This window comes from Enhydra lutris, unplaced genomic scaffold, assembly GCF_002288905.1.
Source record: "Enhydra lutris kenyoni isolate GAN:26980312 unplaced genomic scaffold, ASM228890v2 scaffoldscaffold41, whole genome shotgun sequence".
NCBI lineage: Eukaryota > Metazoa > Chordata > Mammalia > Carnivora > Mustelidae > Enhydra > Enhydra lutris.
In genome coordinates, this window is record NW_019154125.1 from 1863024 (window position 1) to 1882176 (window position 19153).

At 38.6% G+C, this 19153-nt stretch overlaps 1 protein-coding gene across 2 annotated transcripts in view; it reads right to left on the bottom strand.

The window, feature by feature from the left end:
- Positions 1 to 18112, bottom strand: part of LOC111155417 (mitochondrial fission regulator 1) — a 57059-nt gene extending 38947 nt beyond the window's left edge. For both annotated transcript variants that reach the window (XM_022515555.1, XM_022515554.1), the window contains exon 1: positions 18041 to 18112. The gene's annotated coding sequence lies outside the window, so the exon portion shown is untranslated. The remainder of the gene's footprint in view (positions 1 to 18040) is intronic.
- Positions 18113 to 19153: the final 1041 nt, after the last annotated feature.

Genomic DNA, 19153 nt, shown 5'->3' on the forward strand with positions numbered 1-19153 from the left:
AAAAAAAAAAACAAAAATCCTCAAGTTATTTAGAGAAAGACACACATTAAACTCTTAAAACTGGCCAGTGAGGGTAGGAGTGAACTTTTCTTTGTATAGTTTGCTTTTCATTTAAAAACAAAATCTAGAAGTTAAAAAAAAAACAAGTATCTCACCTTTGAGCTTTCCCTCAGATACTCCTCTGTCCTACTTTGTCCATACTGAGCCCTTCAGTCTCTTCTCCCTGCAATTTTCATCAACCTAATAAATCCCTTCTTACCTTCACTTTCTTCTACCCCATGCAGCCAAAGATCACTTGAACCACTCTTTGTCAGTATTTTCAACTCCCTTCTGTAAGCCAGGCCTTGATTAACTCAGCAGGCTACATGTCCTAGAATTGGGCTGTAGAAAAATTACTAAGACTTACATTTTGATGTTGCTACAAATGTTCTACCTCTGTTCTCAAATGGGCTCTCACTCCTATCTAGCATCCTAGGAAAATATTTTCTTACTCTTGTCCCTCTTCCATTCTCCAAGAAGCTTTTTCAATCCTTCTCCATGTTACCCAAATCTCTCGAACCCTTGCCTCCATCATTTCTCAGTAGATGACCAAGCATAGTACTTCAAATAACAAAGAAGTAATCTAACAGGAACTCTGTCGACATCCTGCAACTTCACATGTCATACATTTAACCTATACACCTATTCTGTCCCCCATTTTCTCCTGTTCCTCCTCCTGAGTACTCAGGATTACACTCCCTCCACTCACAGGTCTCATTATATCAGCTCCACACTGCATACATAAATTCTCTTTCTTGTCCCACATCAACTTCAATCACATGCCAACTTCTGGTTTCTCCCATCTGCTCTCAAACCAAAGAAATCCAGAACTCAACTCCCTAATTTTCTTCCTAAATCTGCTGTTCATGTGTTCCCTACCTCAGCAAATGGCACCCATATTGTCAAGTTATTCCTTATTTCTTCCATTTTCTACGATCAGGATCTAGGTTTCCTCCTAAATATCAGATTCCATTTCCACTGCTACTCTACTCCAATCCATTACAGCTATTCTAAGTCTGTACTGTCGTAATTACCTTCCACAAATTTTGCTCTCCCTTTTCTAGCCATTCTCAGTACTGCAATAAGTCCTTTATGATCTGGTCTCTGTACTTTCCTATCCTCTCTTTCACACTCTTCTCTTTAATCCAGTCATACAGATAATTCTAGAAATTCAACAGGCTCTCTGGACTTTTCTGTAATCCATTATTCTACACCCCCTACAGTACCTCTATGTCAAGCTAGCTCCTATGCATTCTTTATTTAGCTTAGCTATTACCTTCTCCAAGAGGTTCTTCCTGATCAACGAGTATCAGGGCCCTCCTGTATACATTCTCATTCTCCTAAACTGCACATTACAACAATGTACCTAAAGTGCTTAACTCCTCCACAGCACTTAGTCACCTTAAGAGCAAAACTCTTCTTATTCATCACAGTGACCCCAGCCCTTAGCACAGTGTATAGAATATAATAACAGTTGCTACATTAATATTAGAATATTAAATGAAGGGCATCTAAGCCTTTTTAACACTATCTCAATTGTAAACAGATACCTAGAAGAATTTATTTATAACAAACTACAGAATTTCAGACAAACTATCTTCCCATGAGGTCAAATAAACGACAAAATATGAAAATCATCTATTTGAAAGCATCAGAGAACTATCAAGACAAAGAAGTATAACCAGGCCAAGAGATGGTTCCTTGAAAAGAAACAATAAAAAAGACTGACCTCTAATGAGATTTACTGAGGAAAAAGAAAAGACACTTATAAGTGAATGAAATGGGGGACATCACTACAGATCACAGAGGCATTAAAAAAATAAGAGAAGGGGAGCACCTGGCTGGCTCAGTCAGTCAAAGCACATGATTCTTGACCTTGGGGTTTTAAGTTCAAGCCCTATGTATAGAGATTACTTAAGTATAGAGATTACTTAAAAATAAAATCTTAGGGGTGCCTGGGTGGCTTAGTGGGTTAAGGCTCTGCCTTTGGCTCAGGTCATGATCTCAGAGTCCTGGGGTCGAGCCCCGCATCAGGCTCTCTGCTCAGCAGGGAGCCTGCTTCCCCTTCTCTCTCTGCCCGCCTCTCTGCCTACTTGTGATTTCTCTCTCTGTCAAGTAAATAAATAAAAATAAATAAAATAAAATAAAATCTTAAAAAAAAAAGAAAATAATAAAAGGCTACAAAGCTACAGTGTAAGCAGTTACAATGGTAGTTACCTACGGATGGGGGCAGGTAATAGTTGGAAGAGAGCATAAAGGAGCTTCCTAGAATTCAAACAACTTTCTATTTCTTACTGTGGGTGGTGATTACATGGATGTTTGGTTTGTCATAACTTATTGGTTACATATCCAGGTTTCTTACATTTTTTTGTGTTATACTTCAAAATAAAAAAGGCTTAAAAAAGATAACTAAGAATCAGACTGCATTTTGTTTTCTAGGTTCTGTATGAATACATATATAATTTAACTTCAAGAATTTTATGATGATGGTATAAGCTTATCATCTAACCTGCTTTGACACAGACTGTAAGAAATAGCAAACTGTTTTCGGAAGGGGAAACAGGTAGTTGACAGGGCAGAAGAGAAAATCAAGAGTAAATGAAAATAGACATACCCTGAAAACAAACTTTCTCTTCCCTCCACAAATACTATGAAAATATACAATAGTCTATAGTGAGACCAATTAAAGTTTACAGCAATCAAATCAAAGATAACACAATACTGCTTTTAACAAATGCAGCATATGTTCTTGAGACAGTTATAATAAAAAATGGTTTATTAGCAGTAAATAGTTTCACAGTAACCCTCTTAGCAGTAATAACAAAGTTGTCATTAAATTTAAAATGCCAAAAACCGGGGTGCCTGGGTGGCTCAGGCAGTTAAGTGTCTGCCTTCTGCTCAGGTCATAATCCCAGGGTACAAGGATCAAGCCCCACATTGGGCTCTCTTTTCAGCAGGGAGCCTGCTTCTCCCTCTTTGCCACTCCCCTACCCCCACCCCCAGCTTGTACTCTGTCAAATAAAAATTAAAAAATAAAATGCTAAAAGCTTTTAAAAGCTAAGCAGTACACTGGAGCTTATTTTTATAAAGTCTTTGGGAACTATTCAAGGAAATGGCCATTTAGGGGCATCTGGGTGGCTCAGTGGGTTGAAGCCTCTGCCTTCGGCTCAGGTCATGATCCCAGGGTCCTGGGATCGAGCCCCGTATCGGGCTCTCTGCTCAGCAGGGAGCCTGCTTCCTCCTCTCTCTCTCTGCCTGCCTCTCTGCCTACTTGTGATCTGTCAAATAAATAAACAAAATCTTAAAAAAAAAAAAAATGGCCATTTAATTATCTTTACAATATGAAAGAATAGTATGACCATTTTATAGTGGTGGGGGGTGGCGGGAGTCTAAAAGGATTCACAGAACATTCTTATTCACTTGGCTAATTAATTAAAAAATAAGGTTTCCTGTTCTCAGAATACTAATAGATAAACCTATCAATGTATCCCAAATGACAATCCACATTCTAGTGCCAAACAGGGATGCAAAAGAAAAATAAGTACCATGAAATAAAAAACATAAACAAAAACCTATTTAAAGTCAGTCTTTTATTTTGAGAATATTCTTCATATGTTCTGGTGTAAAAGTACTTTTCTTTTAGGATATTGGGACAGTAGATGGATATTAAGCAATTTTTTAAAAATGTCCTTACTTGGCACAATGAAAAATTGTCAATCCTATGTCAACACCCTGCCCTACTTTCTGAAAATTAAAACTTAAAATTCAAATCTAGTGACCACTGGTATACTTCAGTCTGGTTGAGACTTTAAGAACACTTTACCACATTATAAGACAATAATATAGTATTTGACCCATGGGTACAATTTATTGGCAATTATTTAGAATTATTTATTAATTCTAAATAATTGAATTATTTAGAATATTCTATACTGTTCGTGCAAAATTAAGTACAGCACGTAGCACAAAATCTAACATAAGTCTCACTTTTTTCAGTTCACAAATGAATAAACCTCATGACCTATACTGCATCTCTTAACAACCAAAAAACCCTTATATTAAAAAGTCTAATAACACAAACTAAAAATGTGATGAAAATTCTTTCAAGTAAATGGGTTTTTACATATGAAATTAAATGTCTTTTTTTTTTAAGACTATATTTATTTATTTGACAGAGAGACACAGCAAGAGAAGAAACACAAGCAGGGTGAGTGTGAGAGGGAGAAGCAGGCTTCCGTGCAGCAGGGAGCCTGATGTGCGGCTCGATCCCAGGACCTCAGGATCATGACCAGAGCTGAAGGCAGATGCTCAACGACTGAGCCATCTAGGCACCCTGAAATTAAATTTCTGACAGACATTTTCTGTAACATTTTTAGATGTCCCCTTCTCTCTGAGTGATACACAAGAGGTTAGAGATAGTCTTGTATTTCCATTTGAACTAAGAGTGTATCATTTTCATGTGAGGATCTCTGAAATGTAACCCTACAATGAATGACATATTAAATATATTCTTCATGAAGTATTTTATTTTAATCATTCCCATGCAAATGAATTAAGTACTGTGGTATCAATATTAAAACAATCTTTTGAAAAGATGGTTCAAATATCTTAAGTGATCCTGAACATCAGTAGAAACAAACACACACAATACTTGGAACTCAATAATATTTATCACTAAAAGTGCTGTCCTTGAGCCCACCAAAGTGATGAAAATTCACTATAAAGATGATCTGGGTAAATTGTGTAATAATTACCATCCCCTACATATTATGTGTATAAAAAATTTCCTTAGTGGCAAAACTTAGTAAATTACACCCTTGTAAAATGAAGATTTTTTAAAAGCTAAAAAGTATTTACTGAGCATTACTGTAAAAAGACAAAATTCAAAAGTAAACTGAATGTCCATCAACAGAAAAATACTTGAAACAAATTCAACATATCCACTCTTAAGTTTATGGCTATAAAAACAAAAAGTTATACGCAAGAAGTTTTGGGGCGCCTGGGTGGCTCAGCTGGTTGAGCATCTGCCTTCAGCTCAGATCATGATCCCAGGTTTCTGGGACCAAACTGCATGTCAGGCACTCTGCCCACTGGGGAATCTTCTTCTCTGCCCCTCTGCACCTCTCCCTGCTTGTGGTTCTCTCTCTCAAATAAATAAATAAAGATTTAAAAAAAAAAAAAAAAGTTTCCGTAAGATACATGAAAAAAGTTCCAAGTATATGTGTGATTCAATTTGTGTGTGTGTGTGCATGTGATTTTTTTTTTTTTTTTAAGATTTATTTATTTGACAGAGATCACAAACAGGCAGAGAGGCAGACAGAGAGAGGGGAGAAAGCAGGCTCCCCGCAGAGCCGAGAGTTGGATGTGGGGCTCAATCCCAGGACTCTGGGATCATGACCTGAGCTGAAGGCAGAGGCTTTAACCCACTGAACCACCCAGGTGCCCCTGTGATTCCATTTTAAAAAAAAATAAAGCACAGAGCAGCACCTACCTGGATCAGTCAATAGAGCACATGACTCCTGACCTCAGGGTTGCAGTTCCAAGCCTGATGGTGGATATAGTTATTACTCAAAAATAAAATCTTAAAAAAAAAAAAAAAAAAAAGCATAGAAATAGTGGCCCAACAGATACTAGTTTAAGTCAACTAACTTTAAAAAAAAAATTTTTTTTTTAACTTTGGCCCAAGCAATAATGTCTATGTAATCATTGCTTATTATTTCAGGACATTTTTCCCAATTTACTTTAAAAAACTTAACTACGGGTCGCACTCCCTATCAGAGCCCAAACAGATTGGGATAACGAGATATCCTGTCTAAAATAAATATAAAATGGGGTATTTGGGTGGCTCAGTGGGTTAAAGCCTCTGCCTTCAGCTCAGGTCATGATCTCAGGGTCCTGGGATTGAGCCCCACATCAGGCTCACTGCTCAGCAGGGAGCCTGCTTCCCACCCCCCCCCCCCCCCCCTACTTGTGATCTCTCTCTGTAAAATAGGTAAAAAAAAACTTAAAAAAAAAAAAAAAAAAAAAAAGAACATCTGGCTAAAACCAAGTTTACTGATCACAGAGAACTGCCAAACTCCAGCACTGGGGAAAATAGTATATAGAATTCATTGCTTTTTTTCTCATAATTCTTTAGTCTTTCGATTTTTTTTTTCTCTTTCTTTTTCAATGAATTACTTATTTTATCATCTTTTTTAAAAACTTCTTTAATTTTCAGAGCAATAGGGTTGCTCAGTTAGTTAAGCATCTGCCTTCAGCTTCCCAGAGTCCTGGGATTGAGTTGAGTCAGGCTTCCTGCTCAGCAGTGAGTCTGATTCTATCTCTCCCCAGCTTGTGTTCTTGCTCTCTCTCACTCTCTCTCAAATAAATAAAATCTTTTAAAAAAATCTTTTTTAATTTTCACTTTTACAGTTACATTCTACCCTTTCATTGTATTTAATTTTATTTTTGTAATAATTTCATTAAATATTTATTTTAATTTTCATTTTTACAGTTACATTCTACCCTTTCATTGTATTTAATTTTATTTTTGTCTTTCTTCACAATTTTGGGATGCAGCTTCTTCTAACAGCCCAAAGTACACACAAAATATAGTGTATTGCCCTCTTTACCTGATTTTTTTTTTCTTTCAGTTTCAGGTCTCTTCTGATTTGTTCAGTGTATATTTCTCTGGGGTCATTGTAGCCATTTTCATATTTAGATCCCTCATTAATCTATTCTTTGCTGGACAGAATGACAAGATGGAAAACCTGATCTCAAAAAAGAGAACAAGAGGCAGTACTGACTGCCAGGTACCCAATCAGTATGGATATAAGTAAGATGATGGAACTAGAGTTCAGAATAACGATTGTAAAGATACTAGCTGGACTTGAAAAAACATAGAAAACACTAGACAATCCCTCTCTGGATAAATAAAAGAACTAAAGCTATCAAATTGAAATATAAACAGCTAATGAGATGGAATAAAAAATGGAGGCTCTAAATGATAAGATAAATAAAGCAGAAGAAAGAATTGGTGATATAGAAGACAAAATGACAAAGAATAAAGAAACTGTAGGAAAGAGATAAAGAGCTACCGGATGAGGGGAGAATTCAAGAGATAAGTGATACCATTAAGCAAAAGAATATTAGAGAAACTGGGATCCTAGAAGAGGAAAGAGAGAGGGGCAGAAAGTATACTGGAGCAAATTATAGCAGAGAAGTTCCCTAATCAGGGGAAGGAAACGGGCATTCAATACCAAGAGGAACAGAGAACCCCCCCATCAAAATGAATCAAATAGGTCAACACCTCAACATATAATAGGGAGTCTTGCAAACCTCAGAGACAAAGAGAAAATCCTGAAAGTAGCTCAGGACAAGAGGTCCGTAACTTACAAGGGTAGACATTAGAGTGGCAGCAAACCCATCCACAGAGACCTGGCAGGCCAGAAAGGACTGGCTTGATATATTTAAGGTGGCATATGAGAAAAATATGCAGCCAAGAATATTTTATCCAGCAAGGCTGTCATTCAAAAATAGAAGAAGAGATTAAAAAGCTTCCAGGACAAACAGAAACTTAAAGAATTGTGATCATCAAACCAGCCCTACAAGAAACATTAAAGGAGATCCTTTCAGCAAAGAGAGCTCAAAAGTAACATAGACCAGAAAGGAACTGAGACCAAATACAGAAACAGTGACTTTACAGGTAATACAGTGGCACTAAACCCATATATTTCAGTAGTTACTCTGAATGTAAATGGGTTAAATGTCCCAATCAAAAGACTCAGGGTATCAGATTGGATAAAAAATTAAGACCCACTGATACTCTGTCTGCAAAAGATTCATTTTAGACCGAAAGACACCTCTAGGTTGAAAGTGAACAGGTGGAAAATTATTTGCCATGCTAATGGACATCAAAAGGAAACTGGGGTTGCAATCCTTTTATCAAATTAGATTTTAAACCAAAGATTGTAATAAGAGATAAGGAACAACACTATATCATAATTAAAGGGTCTATCTAACAAGATCTAACAACTGTAAATAATTACGCCCCTAACACAGGAGCAGCCAATTATATAAACCAATTAATAACAAAATTAAAGAAACACATTAATAATAATACAATAATAATAGGGGACTTTAACATCCCACTCACTGCAATGGACCCATCATCTAAACAGAAGTTCAACAAGTGCTAAATGACACACTGGATGAGGGACTTCACAGATATATTAAGAGCATTCCATCCTAAAGCAGTAAAATACACATTCTTCTGGAGTCCACAAGGAACTCTCTTCAGAAAAGACCACATATCAGGTCACAAATTAGTTCTCAACCAGTACCAAAAGACTGGGATCATCCCTTGCAAATTTTCAGACCACAATGATGTGAAACTTGAACTCAATCACAAGGGAGAAGAACTCAAATATATGGAGGTTAAAGAGTATCCTACTAAAGAATGAAAGGGTCAACCAGGGAATTAAAGAATTTTTTAAAATACATGGAAACTAATGAAAATGAAAATACAACTGTTTAAAACCTTTGGGATACAGCAGAGGCAATCTTAAGAGAGAAGTATATAGCAATACAAGCCTTTCTCAAGAAACAAGAAAGATCTCAAATACACAATATGACCTTACACCTAAAGGAGCTGGAGAGAGAAGAGCAAATAAAGCCTAAACTCAGCAGAAGAGAATGAATAAAGATTAGAGCAGAAATCAATGAACTAGAAACCAAAAGAACAGTAGAACAGATCAAGGAAACTGGGAGCTGATTCTTTGAAAGAATTAGTAAGATGGATAAATCTCTGGCCAGACTTATCAAAAAGAAAAAAGAGCAAGGACCAAATAAAACCATGAATGAAAGAACACAACCAACAACAAAGAAATACAAACAACTATAAGAATGTATTATGAGCAACTATAACCAACAAATTAGGCAATCTGGAAGAAATGGATGCATTCCTAGAGATGTATAAACTATCAAAACTGAAACAGAAGTAGTAGTAAACCTGAACAGACCCCTAACCAACAAGGAAAATTGAAGAAGTAATGAAAACTCTCCCAACAAACAAGAGTCCAGGGCCGATGGCTTCCCAGGGGAATTTTACCAAACATTTAAAGAAGAATTAACATCTATTCTTCTGAAGCGGTTTCAAAAATAAAAATGGAAGGAAAACTTCCAAACTTGTTCTATGAGGCCAACACTGCTTTGATCCCAAAACCAGACAAAAACCTCACCAAAAAGGAGACTTACAGACCAACATCCCTCATGAACATGGATGCCAAAATTCTCACCAAAATCCTAGCCAATAGGATCCAACAGTATATTAAAAGGACTATTCACCACGACCAAGTGGGATTTATTCCTGGGCTGCAAGTGTGGTTCAGCCTCCGCAAATCAATGTGATATAATACATTAATAAAATAAAGGACAAGAACTATGTAATCCTCTCAATAGATGCAGACAAAGCATTTGACAAAGTACAGCATCCTTTCTGGATTAAAACTCTTCAGAGTATAGGGATAGAAGGAACATACCTCTATCGTAAAAGCCCTATATCAAAAGCCCACAGTGAATGTCATTCTCAATGGAAAAAAATTGAGAACTTTTTCCCTAAGGTCAGAACATGGCAGGGATGTCCATTCTCACTGCTGTTGTTCAACACAGTACTAGAAGTCTTAACCTCACCAATAAGACAACAAAAAGAAAAGGCATCCAAACCGGCAAAGAAGTCAAACTCTAACTCTTCACAGATGAGATGATACTCTATGTGAAAAACCCCAAAGATCTACCTCAAAATTGCTAGAACTCATACAGGAGTTCAGCAGAGTGGCAGGACATAAAATCAACACATAGAAATCGGTTGCATTTCTATACAAAAGAAAGAGAAAGTAGAGTCTACCCTATTTACAATTGCACCAAAAACCATAAGATACCTAGGAATAAACCTAACCAAAGAGGGAAAGGATCTGTACTCAGAAAACAAAGAACACTCATGAAAGACATTGAGGAAGGGTGCCTGGGTGGCTCAGTGGGTTAAGCCTCTGCCTTCAGCTCAGGTCATGATCTCAGGGTCCTGGGATCGAGTCCTGTATCGGGCTCTCTGCTCGGCGGAGAACCTGCTTCCTCCTCTATCTCTCTCTCTGCCTGCCTCTCTGCCTACTTGTGATCTCTCTCTGTGAAATAAATAAATAAAATCTTAAAAAAAAAAAAAAAGAAAGACATTGAGGAAGATACAAAGAAATGGAAAAACATTTCATGCTGCTGGATTGGAAAAAAAATATTGTTAAAATGTTGATGCTACCTAGAACAATCTATACATTCAATGCAATCCCTATCAAAATACCATCACCTTTTTTCAGAGAGCTGGAAGAAATAATCCTAAAATTTGTATGGAACCAGAATCTGAATAGCCAAAAGAATGCTGAAAAAGAAAACCAAAGCTGAGGTCTGACTTCAAGCTATAATATTACAGAGCTATATAGATCATCAAGAAAGCATGGTATTGTCACAAAAAACAGATGCATAGATCAATGGAACGGAATAGAGCCCAGAAACGGGCCCTCAATTCTGTGGTCAACTAATCTTCAACAAAGCAGGAAAGAATAACCAATGGAAAAAAAGACACTCTCTTCAACAAATAAAATAAAATGGGAAAGAGACAGCTTCTTAAATAAATGGTGTTGGGAAAACTAGGACAGCCACATGCAACAGAATGAATCTGGACCATTTTCTCACACCATACATAAAAATAGACTCAAAATGGATGAAAGACCTAAATGTGAGATAGGAATGCATCAAAACCCTAGAGAACACAGGCAGCAAGGTCTGTGACCTTTGCCACATCAACTTCTTGCTAGACAAGTCTCCAAAGGGAAGGGAAACAAAGGCAAAAAAATGAACTATTGGGACTTCATCAAGATAAAAAGCTTCTGCACAGCAAAGGGAATAGTCAACAAAACTAAAAAGCAACCTATGGAATGGGAGAAGATATTTGCAAATGACAGTACAGAAAAAGGGCTGGTATCCAAGATCTATAAACAACTTCTCAAACTCAACACCCAAAAAACAAATAATCCAGTCAAAGAATGTGCAAAAGACAAGAACAGACACTTCTCTGAAGAAGACATGCAAATGGCCGACAGACACATGAAAAAATGCTTAACATCACTCAGTATCAGGGAAATACAAATCAAAACCACAAGGAGATACCACCTCATACCAGTCACAATGGCTAAAATTAGCAAGTCAGGAAATGACAAATGGTGGTGAGGATGCAGAGAAAGGGGAACCCTCTTCCAGGGTTGGTGGGAATGCAAGCTAGTACAGCCACTATGGAAAACAGTATGGAGGTTCCTCAAAAAGTTTAAAATAGAGCTACTCTACAACACAACAATTGCACTACTGGGTATTTATTCCACAGATACAAATGTAGTGATCCAAAGGCACACCTACACCCCAGTGTTTATAGCAACAATGTCCCCAATAGCTAAACTATGGAAAGAGCCCAGATGTCAGTTCACAGACGAATGGCTAAAAAGACAATGCGGTATATACATAAAATGGAATACTACTTAGCCATCAAAAAAATTGAAACCTTGCCATTTGCAACGACATGGATGAACTAGAGGGCATTATGCTAAGTGAAATTAAGTCAATCAGAGAAAGGCAATTATCATAGGATCTCACTCATATGTGGAATTTAAGAAACAAAACAGGATAGCAGGGGAAGGGGGGGAATAAACAAGATAAAATCAGAGAGCGAGACAAATCATAAGAGACTCTTAATCACAGGAAACAACCTGAGGTTGCTGGAGGGAAGGAAGTTGAGGGAGGTCAGGTAACTGAGTGATGGACATTAAAGAGGTTATGTGGTGTAATGAGCGCTGTGTATAAAACTGATGAATCAGTGGGGAAAAAAATAAGATCCCATTCACAAATTTTTTAAAAAATTAATTAAAAAAAACACTAAAGTCATTAAATAAGGCAAAAGAGTAAGAGAACAAAAGGGATCGGAGAACTACACAAACAAACCAGAAAATTACCAAAATTATTCCTGGGAAGCAAGGATGGATCAACATCTGCAAATCAATCAGCGCATTACACCACATTACAAAAAGGATAAAAATCATATGACCATCTCGATAGATGCAGAAAAATCATCTGACAAAATTCAACATTCATCATGATAACAAAAAAACCCTCAAGTATTATAGATAGATGGATATTAGATATCTATATCTATCTATATTAGATATAGATGGACTGTATCTCAATATAATAAAGGCCATATATGACTAACCCACATCTAATCATACTCAACAGTGAAAAGCTGAAAGCTTTTGGGGAGAAGATATGAAGAAGAAGACAAGGATGCCTACTCGTGCCTCTTTTATTCAACACAATACTGCAAATCTTAGCTAGAGCAATCAGACAAAAAAGATATCCAAATTGGTAAACAAGAAATAAAAAATTGTCACTATTTACAGATGACATGATACTACATATTGAAAACCCTTAAGACTCCACCAAAAAACTATTACAATAAACAAATTCAGTAAAGATGCAGGATACAAAATATACAGTGTAAACTGCTGGGCTTCTATACACTAATACAAACTACCAGAAAGAAAAATTAAGAAAATAATTCCATTAAAATTGCCTTGAAAAGTAGAAAATGCCTATAATTAAATTTAACAAGGAAGTAAAAGACCTGAGCTCTGAAAATTGTAAGACACTGACAGAAGAAACTAAAGATGACACAAATAAATGGAAAGATACACCATATTCATGGGTTGGAGGAATTAATACTGTTACAATGTCGCTATCACCCAAAGCAATCTACAGATTCAATGTAATCCCCACCAAAATTCCAATAGCATATTTTCAGATAACTAGAACATATAATCCTAAAATTTGTACAGAAGCGCAAATCATCTATAAAAGTTGGCTATGAACAATTCTGAGAAAGAACAACAAAGCTGGAGATATCATGCTCCCATATTTCAAACTGTATACTACGGAAGCTACAGAAATCAAAACAGATGGTATTGGCATAAAAACAGACACAAAGATCAATGGAACAGGATAGAGATCCTAGAAATAAGTCCACACATACATAGTCAATCTATAACAAAGAAGGCCAGAAAATAAAATGGGAAAGAGACAGTTTCTTCAATAAATGGTGTTGGGAAAACTGGACAGCTACATGCAACAGAATGAAACTGGATCACTTTCTCACACCATACACAAACATAAACTGAAAATAGAAGACTTAAATGTAAGACCTGAAACCATAAAATTCCTAAAGGAAAACACAGGCAATAAATTCTGGACATCATCTTAGCAGTATTTTTTGTATCTGTCTCATCAAGCAACAGACAAAATAAAAAACAACTTGAACCACATCAAACTGAAAAAGCTTTTGCACAATAAAGGAAACTATCAAAGGAATCTGCTGAATGTAAGAAGGTATCTCTAAGTGATATATCAGATAAGGTGTTAATGTCCAAAATATATATATGCAACCCCATATGAAAAAACAAACAAACAAACAAAAAAACCAACAATAAACAATCCAATTAAAAAATGGGCAGAGGGGTGCCTGGGTGGCTCAGTTGTTAAGCATCTGCCTTTGGCTCAGGTCATGATCCCAGAGTCCTGGGATTGAGACCCACATCCGGCTCCCTTCTGGGTGGGAGGCCTGCTTCTCCCTCTCCCACTCCTCCTGCTTCTGTCCCCTCTCTCTCTGTGGCTCTATCAAATAAATAATCTTTTTTTTAAAGTGGGCAGAGGACTTCAATATACATTTTTCCAAAGAAGACATATAGTTAACAAACAGATACATGAAAAAACGTTCAATTTCACTAATCATCAGGGAAATACAAATCAAAGCAAGAAAATCACCTTACACCAGACAGAATGGCTAGTAAGAAGACAAGAAATAAAAAGTGTTGGCAAGAATGTGGAGAAAAAGGAACCCTATGCACTATTGGTGGGATTGTAAATTGGTACAGCCACTGTGGAAAACAGTAAGGAAGGTCCTCAAAAAAATTAAAATATAAAATACCAAACAATCCATTAATTCCACCTCTGGGTATTTACCCAAAGAAACAAACCCACAATTTGAAAAGATATGCACCTTGATTTTTATTTCAGCATTATTTATAACAGTCAAGATATGGTAGCAACCTAAGTATCCATCCATAGATGGTTAAAAAAAAAAAAAAAGATGTGGTATACACATACATACACAGGAATATTGCTCAGCCATGGGAAAGAATGAGATCTTGCCATATGCAACAATATGGATGGACCTAGAGGATATCATGCTAAGTAAATTAAGTCAGAGAAAGATTAACACCATATGATTTCATCTATACATGGAATCTAAAAAAAACCCCAAAATACAAAGAATACACTGGTGGTTGTTAGAAGGGTGGGGGGTTCAGGGATGGACAAAAGGGTGAAGAGGAATGGTTGGTACAGGCTTTCAATTATGGAATAAGTCACAGGAGATGAAATCTATAGCACAGAAAATATAGTTAATGGTATTTTAACAGTGTTGTATGTTGACAGATAGTAGCTATGTGTGTGAACACAGAAGAACATACAGGCTTCTGGAATCATTACTTGTACCCCTGAAACTAATGTAACATTTACACTCCAATTTAAAAAAAAAAAACCTACATTGTAATAAAATTTTTAAAAAATACTGATCGTCCAAAAAAACGAAATCTTGCCATTCGCAATGACATGGATGGAACTAGAAGGTATTATGCTAAGGAAAATAAGTCAGAGAAAGACAATTATCATATGATCTCTCTGATATGAGGAACTGGAGAGGCAGGGCAGGGGTTCATGGAGGGGAAGGGAGGAGGAAAAAAATGGGACCAGAGAGGTGGACAAACCCTAAGACACTGTTAACCTCAGGAAACAAAGTGAGGGCTGCTGGGGGGTGGTGGGAGGGAGGGATGGGGTGGCTGGATGATGGACACTGGAGAGGGTATAATGCTATGGTGAGTGCTGTGAGTTGTGTAAGACTGATGATTCACAGACCTGTACCCCTGGGGCAAATAATACATTTTATTTTAATATAAATAAATAAACTGATGGTCAACTAATTTTCTTTTCACAGAGTTCTTAACATTTAAAATACAGATGAGGGTGCTTGGGTGGCTCAATGGGTTAAACCTCTGCCTTTGGCTGAGGTCATGATCTCAGGGTCCTGCAAATCATGTCCTACATTGGGCTCTCCGCTCAGCAGGAAGCCTGCTTCCTGCCGTCCCCCGCCGCCCACGCCTGCCGGCCTCTCTGCCTACTTGTGATCTCTCTCTGTCAAATAAAAAAATAAAATCTTAAATAAATAAATAAATAAATAAAATACAGATGATTGGGACACCAGACTGGCTCTATTATTATGGCATGCAACCCTCAGAGCTCTAAGTTCGAGCCCCTCACTGGTGCAAAGATTACTTAAAAATTCAATCTTAAAAACAATAAAGATGTATTTTAACATAAATTAGTACAGATGACCAAAAAGTTTTGAAACAGTGGGTAAATATTTTAAATTAAGAAGTTCTCAATATTGGGGCATCTGGGTGGCTCAGTCTTTAAGTGTCTGCCTTTGGCTCAGGTCCTGATCCCAGGCTCCTGGGATCCAGCCCCACATCGAGCCCCTCATCAGGCTCCCTGCTCAGCGGGAAGCCTGCTTGTCCCTCTCCCACTCCCCTTGCTTGTGTTCCCTTTCTCTGTGTCTCTCTCTGCCAAATAAATAAATTTTAAAAATCTTAAAAAAAAAAAAAGAGAAGAAAAGAAACTGACATTTACCAGCACTTCAGAACCACGCTGTCTTTTCATCCCCTCTTTTTAGGCGATTAATGTTTTTCTCTTTTCCTTGCCTTACATCCGTAAATTCAACAGTTACTCAAATCTATTTCCTCTATACCCCCAGGTCAAGCCACTTATCTTTTCACATCTCAAGTAAAGCCATCTTTGATAGTGCCCAGCTCACTTTTCCTATGAGATGGTTACAATCAGTGAGTCACGGTTTTGCTCAAGTTCAAACTCCTTAAACTTGGCCCACAAAGTACTTCACATATGAGTCTAACTTTATTTCTAGACTTCTGAATTAATCCCCTACAATAGGAATCCTAAACTCCAATTTAACTGGTTTTCCCTATTGTCCTCTGAAAAAGCTCAGCTGTCTTTTTTTAGTTCCTTATTCCTCTAACATTATTTGGAAGAAGATACTGTCTTAGAAATAGTATAAGATTGAGAAGATAAGGGATACAGTTTAGTCAATATAAATAGCCAGTACATGCTAAATGCCAAAGGAATTAGAGACTAGGGGCACCTGGATGGCTCAGCTGGTTAAGCATCTGCCTTTGACTCAGGTCATGATGTCAGCAGGGAGTCTGCTTCTCCCTCTGCTCTCCATTTCTGTGCTAGCTCTCTCTCCAGGGCTCTTTCTCTCAAAATAAATAAAATCTTAAAAAGGGGGGGGGTAGAGACTATTTACAGAAATTGTAAACACTTGTATTTACTGATCTACATTTACATACTTTGATTTTTAACTTAAAATTCAATTGCACTAACCTTTTACTGTTTGAAAGAAACATATGTACTCATAAATTCCAGGGTTTTTTTTTTCCCATTATAGATTTATAGCTCAATAGAAATTATCCACAGCAGTTACAATTACTCCATTAATCCTTAGGAAATTTAATTATGGTTAAAAGAGAAAGAACTTGGCACTGACTAGGGTTAATATCCTAAACCCAATCCCCCAGCCCCCGATTTCCCCCTTATTTACACCAGTGTGAAATTACGCAAATTGCTTAGTCCCCCTTTTCCTTCGTCTGTAAAACTGGATAACACCTACTTCACAAGGCTGTTGTGAAAATTAAATGAACAGGTGGAAAAATTTCACAGAGCTTCATACATACCAAGAGCCATATAAACAGAAATTATCAAAATTATTATTACTGCTCAAAAGCAACACTGCTACTGTCAAGACTAGATTGTTTAGAACCTTCATTTTTAATGATTTTGAAAAACCTGAGCATAGGGCAGTGAAACTGCACTGTGGGAGAATTGCCCGCATTCCTATAGAGCAAACTAAATTTGCGCCGTCTACACATTCACGTTTTCCTTACTTTACTCAATCCCTCTAGAAGGCAAATGATTAGAAAAATAGTATAATTGCTGACCATGACAAAGTCGTAGAAATACCTAACAGAGATTAAATGCCTGGGATTTGCTTGAAAATAACCTGTGGAGAGGGAGCAGCCCCCCCCCACCCAAATGCTGACAATTGTTAAAACTGGGTGAAGGGTTCGCCAAGTTCCTCTCAACCTCTGTACTTTTGAAGATCTCCATAATAAAACGTATTTTTAAATGTCTAAAGGTCGATTTTTTTCTGTGGGGCTTAACGCGACTAGTTACGTTCAGGAAGCCACACTGGGAACCATTGGGAGGCGAAAAGTAAAACAGCAACACAAGCCAGGTGAGACTGGTTAAGCCTCCCAGGCGACCAGCAGGCGTGCGTCTCCTCCCAGAGCCCACCAGGCCGGGCCCGGAGGCGCACCCGCGGAGTCCGGCAGGTCTAACCCGGGGAAAGAGCGCAACGCCCAAGGCCTTCCTGGGACCGCCGCCTGGCGGCTGGCGAGAGACGTGTGGACCCTGAAAAAATGGACCTAAGGGCCGGGGGACAGGGGGGAGATGTGGGTGGGTGAGTCCCAGCCTTCAGGGAGAGTCAGCCGACTTCTCTCCGCTCCGCCGGAGCTCCAGCCCCAGCAAAGCACTCGGCCACCCCGGCTGCCCGAGAACGTCTCCGCCTCCCTTCATCCACCGCACAGACTCCCAAACCGCCCACGGAGCCCGCCGTCTTCCCCGCATGCCCGAAACGGGGACTCCTTCAGCTTCGACTTTGTTACCAGGGCTTCCCACCACCCTCAGGCATGGTGGGCCTCTTCGAACCCCCCTCCAACCGCTTTCTTGGGTCCCTAGCCCCACTTACCTCGGCCGCGCGGCAGCCAGGTGCCTTCTTGAGCTTCTCCGGCTTCCAGCTTGGCTCTCCCGGGGAGTTACTGCCAATCACCCAGCCTCCGCCCCAAATCCGGACGAGACTACCAATCAGCTGCTTCTTACGGCCCGGAGGCGGGTACTGAGAGCCCGGACAGAAGGCGAGACGACCCGCCCACAGGCCTGCAGCACCCTCTCACTGTGAATGTGCGCAAGCGCGGTGCTTGGCTAGAGGCGGGCGCTTTCGCGTGGACTTCGCTTTGTGTCTTCACTGCTCTGCCCCGGAAAGTACTTTGTTAGTAAACCCCGCTCTCTAAGTGTGTAGCAAGACCCGCATTCTGAACGTAGCCACAAGTGTGTATTACCTTTAAAGAAGCTAGGAGTTCTAAGCCCTTGTTAACCTGACTTGTGTTGAGTCCTTTTATCCCACGCTATTGAGACTTGTGTTTTATCCCGCAGATCTTCCCACGTGAACTTAATATCCCGGGCGTGTTTGTGTTGAGGGGAGTTGAGGGTGCGGAGTGTACAAAGAGCATGGATGACGATTTTACTGTCCTCAGTTCCGTCTGTTTAGTCTGATTCGTGGACCGCATGTTTTTTTAATAGTTGAATATTCTGGGACACTAGATTTCAAATAATCCTACCATGATAATGATCATTACATCTATAGCTAATAATATATTCAGCATGGTAACGTGTGTAGGCCCAACTCGAAATTCATTTGTAGAGAGAAAAGCCTGCTTAAGTATTTCTGTATGGCCTTTAAAGAGGCTGTTGCTGATTGGCTGTCGCTGATTGGCTGTCTCTCTTACTCTCCCTTTGTAATTGATCCCACAGGTCACTCAGCAAGCACCAGAGCCATGGTGGTTTTTATTCCCGGTGCCCAAGTCTCTTCAGGGTGAGGGCTTCCCGACTTCAGCAAGAGCATTAATCCATTTGGGAGCCCATTATGACAGTACAAAGATTTTTAAAAGCCTTGAACCACGCCCTCAGGAAGCCTCCGGGCTAACAGGAAGACAGAAACACAAACTTACTTAACCAAATGTTCTCATGGAGGAATAGTGGAATCCTGGGAGACCGGCCTAAGCCAGCCCAAAGGCTCAGGGGA